This window comes from Fringilla coelebs (assembly GCF_963513975.1).
Source record: "Fringilla coelebs genome assembly, chromosome: 5".
NCBI classification, from domain to species: domain Eukaryota; kingdom Metazoa; phylum Chordata; class Aves; order Passeriformes; family Fringillidae; genus Fringilla; species Fringilla coelebs.
Window position 1 is genome coordinate 44,846,314 of NC_140033.1, and position 9,842 is coordinate 44,856,155.

The window sequence follows — 9,842 nt, forward strand, 5'->3', positions numbered from 1 at the left end:
TGAGACAGCATAGTAACGAGTGCAGCATGTCCATTTATTGCAGCACATCCAAGTAAATGCTGTTCCACCTATGAAGTACAGAGAGAACGTGGGTTGGAAGTTTATGAAGCTGTCCTTTTATATATTAAAAATATCAGTAAAATATGTTCATTTTACTTGATTCATAAGTCTGCTGTTGATACTTCTGTTATTACAGGAAAAGTAATTATGGCAAATAAAGGAAGAAACTTAAAAAATGAGCAGTTAGGATGAGTCACCCAAGAAATAAGGGGTCAACACTGATTGCAGTGTAATTAGAGTATTTTAGGGTTTTCCACTTGTAATGGGGAGAATTATGAATTTTTAAGAGGGAAGAGTTTGTAATGGTAGAACACTTGATATCCATTTGGCCTTTGTATCTGCCACTAACTCATGACCTCAGATGAAGATTTTCACATCTGGGCAAAAGGCAGAAGGAAGACAGAATGACAGACTTAAGTTTGAAATGTAGGCACTGGTTTTGATTGATTTATCCCATGGGTCTAGTTTTATAACTATAGCTATTGATTTGTTTTATTATTTAGTGGATTATGTAGCAATCAATCATATTTCCATTTAGCTAACCATGATGATTAATATTTTAAACTAGTTTTAAGATGGATTGGCTGGTGAGTGCAATAGGTCTTCTCTCTAATCCAGCTAGAATGGAATACACCCAGGTTACATGGAATGAATTATTGCCACGGGACAATCTGATGAAATCTACGTCAGCCATTAGAATCTAAATCCAGCAGTAGGAATACAGTGCTGTCAGGGGACTGAGATTTCCTGCTTTGAAAATGAACATTTTGGCTTTACCTCTACATTTCTTCAACAAAGTATGTTGTTATTCTGTGACAGTAACAGTATGGGAGTTCAGTCAGTGGAGTTCATATAGCGGTAGATGGAAACCCTACAGAAACATGCATTTTTAACACAATGTATGCGAAAGCAGTTACTTCCCTGCCAAGAGGCAAGCTCGAGATTCTGTGTCACTGCATCAGGAGTCAGCGACCTCGCAATCAGCCAGCAGTGTGGGAAAGCATTGTGCTAAACTGCAAGGGATGTGTTCGTTTGCAGGGGAAGGACTGAAAGCCTTGGCAGGTTACTAAAAGAGGAAATGATTTCCAAATACAATATTCTGTTTTGAAATGCAATTGTTTTTTTCTATTGGATGCCAAAAATTTCTGAAGAATGCAATATCCTCTAACTAATTGTATCTGTGCTCTGAGAAAAGAAGCAGGGCTATTGTTCTCCTCACAGCACGAGCTATTTATATGTTAGTCTGTGTAGCACTCCTTTCTGTAATGATTGTCTTCCACCTACGCAAAACTCCAATCCATTTTAAATAATCAAATTAAGATAGTTTCTTGCTTTCTTCCATCGAGCTGATATTCATATAAAGCATTTTCCAGGTTACTTGGATTTAGTACAAGGCCTCTAGGCTAAATACAGCACAATTATATTATCTCACTGGACGACCAAACCCCTTCCTTTCTGATGAATGGAAGCAGGAAGTAGTAAGATGAAGGAGGTACCCCTTGAAAGAAGCAAAAAGGGGTTTACTTTTGCCAAGAAGAGCTGTAGCCATTTCTACCATGATTTCTGTAACTGATAGCTTGTCATTGTTTTAGTTGCACTTTGCTTTAGCTGTCTTCACATAAGCACATTGTGGAAAGTTACTATTTGTTCTTGTAAACCTAGTTTTTGGTAAGCAGGAAAGAGTTATCTAAGTGAAAATAGTGGGGTGTTCATTATCTACACTTGAGATTTTCATTTGTATAGCTATACAGGTGTTTGGAGACTGATTAACTACTGCAGAAATTACAAGAAGACTAAGCACATTACCTGTGCTTAATTCCCATCTCCATATTATCATTTTGTGCATGTAAATATTTGTAATACATGACATATTGTCACTGTTTTCTTCCTTTATATTGCTAAACCTTTTAGTTCCTGTATGTAACATCACAATATCCTGTCACAATGCTACTTAAATATTGTTTCTCACAATATTATATATACTTCAATATTATTTCCCCACACCTTGCATCTCTAAATTTTGAAGAATATTTATCAGTCATGTAGATTATGATTTCAGTATCTTTACAATATCAGAATTGACACTTTTATTTATATCTGGCATTTGTGGTATTTGTACATACAAAGTATCTACCAGTTGTGCATATTTTTTTGATCTGGGGCACTGTTTAAGTGTAAAATTTAGTTTCATTGCTTGTTTTTTCTTGACAACTGTTTTCTTCTTCCAGATAGAGATTCCTCCAGCTAATATAAATGAAGTCTTTCCATTGACTTCAGCAAGAATCGGCTTAGCCCTTGTAGAAGGAAGTTAATAGCATGGAGACAGACTCTTTTTGTACAGTTCTGCCAGGGTTTGCAAACAAACACTAGACACTCCTTTATTTCTCTACTACTGCTTTAAAAGACAGGACATCCTGCTTTTCAAAACAAAAGATATTAAGCCTACTTCAACTAGGTCAGTTACCATACTCAGATAGAAAATTGTGAGGTATTTTCTGTAATTGTCGAAAAATTAGATTTGTGCCTTGGACAATACATCACTATAAAACTCTAGGCTAGTGAAATAAAGATTTTTTTTATTACTTTTTTAAATATTTTTTTTACATTTTTCGTTGAGATTAAAGGTGGTGAAAAGAATTTGAGCAAAACAATGAAGATTTCAGGTAATAAAAATTGGTCACTTGTATATGCACACCTCTGCTGCTTGTCCCTTTCAGGTACCATTCAGGGGTACAATTCTCCCTTTATGAAACAGAAATCTGAAATGGCAGGGGAAGAGGCTCCTATTTTTCTCTGTTTCTTTCATGCAGGTTCAGTGTCTCAGACAGAATAGCTTCTTCATGGCAAGTAAATTGCTTCATAGAAATTTGCAGTCATTATTCACTGAATTGATTAGAAATGCCATCAGTGAGTCTCAGAACCTTTGTATCATTGCCAATTTGAACTACTTAGTGGATTTGAAATTAAAGCACAAAATACACAGAGACTCCTGTGCTTACAAGACTATAGGTGTCAAACATCTTGGTCTTTCCTTATTGTGATGGTTGCTCTCTCCAGAGTGTTTCAGGACTTAAATGAAATTGCTTTCAGTCATGAGAGCTGGTTACTTTCCTGGAATGCTTTTACATAAAACTTAAGCTTGTTCTAGCAAAGATGGTAGCTGTTCCAGTGAAGATGAAACCAGATCATTCTCACATTTCTCTTTTTAATTCTGGACAGGAAGGTGTAGAGAGACATGGGAATAAAATAAGTAGGAGCAGAACTAAAATCTGATGTAGCGAACATGAGGAGTATCAGAAAAGGTACATGAAAATGGAACCAGTGTGCATAGTGAATGCTGGAAATAAAAAGGGACACAGGAAATCTGGGGATAGAATTAAATGAGCTGAGGGAAACATAGGCTACCTTAGTGAGAACTGAGTACTGCACGCATTGTTTTCTGTATGCTACAGGTCAAGGGTATATGATATATTGTTCATGTGCAGAGATTTTCTTTTATATTCTAGAGATCCCTGTGCATGCTCAGATCAACTACAGTTTGGAGTTTTTTGTGCACTGGCAGCTGGTTGGTTGACTGCTTTGAAATTTATAATTGCAGCTTTTGAGATGTCAGTAGGAGATAGCCTTTGCAAAACAAGCACTACAGATAGAGAAGGGAGACAGGAGGAGAGCTGGGATGGATGAAAGAGAATGCAAGAGAGAAGATATGGAAAACAAATTCAGGAAATTAGGAAGTAAGTAGATGTAGGCCTTTATCTGTGAGTCTAGGCCAAAGGCTTTTACCATTTTGTAATCTTAACAACACTAACTATGCAGGGGAGATAGGTAGAATTAAGATGTTATTTTTTATCTGCCCCAGCTAGTTGCCCTGCCCTTCTGCAGAAAGTTGTTACACCCTGAGGGAGAGGAGACAGAACCATACCTATTTCCCTATATAGTGTGGCAAGGAGCTTTAACCACCAGTGAGGGCATGGAGGAAGGTGAGTCAGATGCCTGTAGTTTCTTCTGACACACCTTCTAGGGAGGGTACCCTCTGGCACATGGGAGGGACAAAGTGCTGAGGTCTGTAATAATTTTTTTAATTGCAACAGCTAGATCAGTCAGGCTTTTCTTAACTAATTTTTGCTGTCCTAGGAATCCTGATTTAGGCAGCCATGTGTATATTTATATGTTGGTGCTAGATTTGGAAGACTCCATCCAAATAAGAGAGAAAAAAGGGTGGCATAAAATCAGAAGAATATAGCTGGCAGCTCCTATCTGCTCATTGAAAGAAATGCTTCCTCTTAAGTACCAGTGAGAAATTTTACATAGCTACATGTGCATTTAAGGTTGAATAAGACAATTGATTAAACTGACATGTAACCTGTAGTATTTTTCTGACACTGAAAATATGAATGTGCATCTTCAAATGAGGTTAACAATTTTTAAAGATATAAGGATAAAAAAAAGAAGAGGTCTCTCATAAATTCCAATTGATTTAAGTGTGGAATTCTTCACAACTTTCTTTTTGTGTAACTGCTTGCTTTGCCAAATTGCTGCTTGATCAACTAAACTATTCTCTAAGTCAAGCACAGCATTTTTCAAGTTCTGTTTCAGCACAGTATAAAATAATTAGAGCTATAAACAACAACAACAACAAAAAAGGCAGGAATGCCACAGTCCCCCACTTATCTATTAGTTGTCATCTGTAGAGTCTAGCTGTTACCCAGAAGCATGTTAAAATTAAATTGTGAGCTTTATTTAACATACCTTTTTGTTCTTTCCTTCTTTAATTTACCATTCTTCATTTCAAAGCTCTTTTCTTCACAACATGGCATATTCCAGGCCATGCAGATACTTATACTCCACAGTAAATTGCTGCACAATTATACTTACCTTTTAAAAACAAACAAAAATTCAGTTGAGATTTTGTAGCTCAAACAACATGCATGGCTTTAGAATTAGTTAAGAATTTTGCAGGACAGATAGTAATTTATATCAGTTTATAGACAATACAGAATTTAGGATGTCTACTAAAAATTTTTTAAAAAGAGGCGGTAACTATGTACTCAAAATTCTATATTGGTGTGATTTAATCTCATTAGCTTCATTCAATATTTTGTTTTGAAAAATTAATTTACCTTTTTTATAATTCATCAAAACAGTTTATTTTGCCCACCAATAAGCTCTCCATAGAAACAGTTGTATCTTAGTAACATAGAAGAATAGAGTTCAGGGAATACACTGCATCTGTATATACTGCCCTTAAAGAACCATTTTTAGTTGTTATAAGGGAAGGTGGAGTTTCCTTTCTGCAACTGTAGCAAGCACAGGACTGCAATACAACATCTCAGTGCTTCCTAGGTTGGTCTCCTTACACACGAGATACAGGTCATTTCTGCCTCTTACTCCTTGCCCTTCATAGGAGCATGTCAGCAAAGATGTCAAATGGCTGTCCCTTACAGCTGGAGGTTTAGTTTTTTGGTTTTGTTTTAATTGGATGCTAGTTGATGAAGTGCATGAACACTTCTTGGTTTTGGTCCTTGTCAGCTAAATTCAAAACTTTTTACTACTACCCCTCTTTGTTTGGGTTTGTTTCTTTGTTTTTTGGTTTTTTTTTTGTCCCAGGTCCTTCTACATAGAAAAATTTTTTTGCTGATATCACCTTGTTTGGATCTGTAGCTGCTCTGTAGGGCACTACTTTTCTACACTCCAGATGACTCTAGCTTTACCAGCTCTCTTCTCATTGTGTTACCTCTCTCCTTTCAGCTCTTCCAGGCTTGCTGTAGGGCACCTGTTTGTCCTCTGGCACCTTTGTTCTCTCTGTCCCTCACAAAGCTGAAGTGATCCAAGGGAACGGTTACAGTGACATTTGAGCTTCTCTGCAGCAATGTGTTGATATTTACACTGAGCTGATTATTAGCAAGTGGAGCACATGACTACATTGTAAAATCTGCTTAGTTTAACCAGTGCTTCTGGGGAAAAGAAGCAGGAAATAAAGTGATGCAGGGGCTGTGTGTCACTCCTTACATGGTTGGTGGTGGCTGTGCCATTAATTTTTCTGAGTGGTAAACGATGAAGCGTGCTTTTCAGTTGATTCTTACACTGCTTTATAGTTGTTATTTGCTGCATATTCCCTGCCTTGACTGTTACTCTTCTCTGCTTCAAAATAAACCAGGCCATTTAACACTAGGGTAGAGTGGAGGGTATCCTAACCCCAGCCCTCCACAAGAAGCTTTTAACATGTCAAGCAACAGAACATCTCATGCCAGGTTTTGATTAAGGAAAAGAGTAGTTATCAGCTTTGGTCTCAGGCACAGACTAACTGAGGGAAAGAAGGCAGAGGCAAGATACCTCTTGTCTTAGCACACAGTTATTAAAAGAACATGTCTGGAGGCAAAAAAGAGGCCCAGGAACCCAGAGAAACCAGACAGATTTAACAAGAATTTCTCTTACCCTCTGTGTGGGGAGGCAGAGGGAAAGCATCTTGCTGAAACATGGTTTTAGAGATTTTGTATTTGTGTGGTTAATCTAAATTTGCAGCAGTAGCAAGTGAGCTATTTCAGAATACGAAATGGGGACACTGGGAGGGGTCTTTTTTTTTTTGGTTTTGTTTCAGGGAAATGTTAGGGTACTGTGAACTGCCAGTTATTTTTTAGGAGGCTGAAGTGTAAAAAACAAGCAGCAGAGCTTTGGAAGTCATGGGGGCTTTGACACTTCTCTCTACCAACCTGTGTATGCCCACCTAACCGTAGAGATACTCTTTTCTCACTTCTCTTTGGCTATGGTATCTCCATGCTCATGTCTCAGGCAGCTGTTGGTCCTCATTCTACAGCTTGCATCATTTCTGCAGCCACAGGTCACTTCCTGTACCTTCCACATGGGTGGAAATGGGGCAGGCCAGGGACCTTTTCCAACATGGGGATGGATGCGGGAAAAAGAATAACACAGAGCGCTGACAGAAGAGCAAGAAGGGCTGCAATGATATTGAAAGGTGGTCTGTGTGGAGGGAAGAGATTAAGCCTAAAGCAGCTGATCTTCTCTCCTAGGCCCTGTCAGAACCTGCAGATTGCTCCCTCATCAGCTGTCCAAGAAGGCTGTGTCCATATCAGCAATTAGTTTCAAAGCAACAGCGTGGTTTGGAGGAAAATCTTGTCATTGTCTCCACTTAACATGTAGTGTTTCAGTTCTCAAAGTGGTTTTGGTGCATACCAACCAAATTGCTTCAGGAGGAAATGAAAACAGAAGCTCTGCTTCCAGTCTGCTCCACATACACCCTAGTGCTAATGGGGACAAGAGGTTCCAAAATAGTGTGTGAGCTGCATCATCACAAGGTCCTCTAGCACATACCTAACAGTTCTTCTCAGAAAGCTTTGAAACACATGTATAGCGGAGGTGTTTGGCTCCAGTGACCAGGCGAAACATATTCTAGAATAAACCCCTAAAACATATATCATGGAAAAATGAGGTGCCTTACTATCTCATCTAACAATCCAGTCCTTATGTGCTGAATTACTTTCTTCTGAAAATACTGCTTACTCATCTACTATCAACTATCTCATTCTAACAATCCAGTCCTTATGTGCTGAATTACCTTCTTCTGAAAATACTGCTTACTTTTTCCAGTACTTTGAGCTGGCTTTGGGAAATGCCAAATTTAACCTAAAAATGTACCTAGAATGTTTCTTGTATCTGGCAATGGGGATGCCCACACAACTTAATTATATATGTTAGCCCTTTAATCACTAAAGACAGCTCTCTAATCACTATTAAAGAGCTAATGTTGCTCATCTTAACTTGAATGAAAGACATAAAGCAAAAGCTGCTAGCAATCACAATAGTAGGTATGCTGGTAATGTAGCCAAGGATTCAGGGAGAGCTGTGGAACTGTACCCCAGGGTTGGTAAAGGCTGAAGACTGCACTCAGTAAAATGCCTACTGACCAAATCAAAAAAAGGCAGACCTAGCTGAGTGAATAACAGTGACAATGTCATTCTCTACTGAGTGGAAGCTATTATGTGTCTGCTATGAGCATAGAAGAAACCAGTGTTTAAGCCAGAATGATGAAAGATGTAACAGTCTACATTAACCAATATAATTACAAAATTATATAAATTCTTAACTGTTGTATTGTCTTTTTTCCCCCCACTTTTCCTATGATTTCCATTTATTTATGATCTTCTTTATTTGCATAGCTCAGTGGCAGCACTGATGTAAGCGTCTGCAAGTACCCGGTGCTCTGTGCTGCTATTGTCACTTACAGTCAAGATTTAGTTACAGCTGCTCCCAGGAGCCATAATGTGCCCTCATCCCTCATATCCTACTGTGAATTGAAAACATGTTCTAACAAAATGTTATGAAATTACATGCAAGATTATGGAGATATTTTTTCATATGGAAAATTTTAGTGTTCTTTAAGAATCTGTAATTTGTACAGTTTTTTTTCCTTGCCATGTCAGATAAACCTAGACATTCTGCTCTCAGATGATAGCACGTTTGGAGATATGAGAGAAACAGGGAGCTGCTGGAACATATTGCAGAAGCCTAAAGCACTTAGCAACAGAGAAAGTGTGGGCTGCAGCAACAGAAGTCGGAATGTGGAAACAAGTGACATCGAGGCGGCTGTTTGGGAAAGAAGAGCTTTTACTTTGTTTATAATTTCAGTAATTCTAAAGAACTTGGCAGTGTGGGAGGTCACTGCAGTCTCTGACTCTGCACATATCCTTTTCTGTGTGCCTGTTTTTCAAATGCCTATGATAATTATTACCAAGAGTGCTGGATGTTCTAATTTCCTTTTGTATTTCCTGTTTCTCAAAAACTAGAGAAGTAAAATGAAGGTATTTGTTTTGCATCAGTTTATTCTGTTAAAACATACTCATGTGGCAGGCACTGTAAATAGGTTTTAAAATGATAGTGATAATGTCTTCTGGAGTGATACAATCATTTACCATGATGCTTTTTAGTGCTTTGCACTAGAACATCTTGATAGTGTGCACTAATGATAGTGTGGATGTCAAATAACTGCTAAAGAAAAGATGCCTGAGGTGCTGAGCAGGGTAAATTGAGCTGAGATAAAATAAAAATGTTTCTGACATCACAGTGACTTTGACAAGGGCATTCAGAAATCAGTGCATTTCTAAGTCCTGCAGGTCCTACTGAGGTAGAAATTATCTGGAGAACTTTACTCATCACTTACTGGGGACTGTTTTACCTAATGCATATGCACCTGTAAATGCCAAAATCTCCTTTCCTCTGGAAAGTTATTGTGCACATTAAATGCAGGGGCTGCACAGCTCTAGGGTTAAAAAAAAAGTCCTTAGGCAACACAGGACACTTAAGGAACTTGGAAACCTTACCATAATTGTCACATTTTGTATTAATGAAAGTTGAACTAGCCATTATCTTGTATTTTCTTTTTCCTCTCTATAAATATCTCTTGTGGTTTGCATTATTCAGTAATCTAATTGTGTCTACTTTTGAGGTATTTCCACTTGAAAATAACAGTCAAAGTAAATGATAGAGATGTACCAAATTATTATAATAGAGGTGCTACAGGAATTCATAGAACAGGAAGAAACACAAGGAGTAAATTTATATAATAATGATGCCTGAGGAACTATTAGTATAGAAGTCTAACAAATTTATCTACTCACTGAATACTACAGTGTTGAATAGCTTCAGGCTACTGTTGATATTCTTTAACTCCACAGGTGACTTGTCATTGGGGAACTGGCCTTTTAAAGGGAATTAGATTCAGCCTAACTACTGATATCAACTGTTTACTTCCAAAATGCTATAGTAAT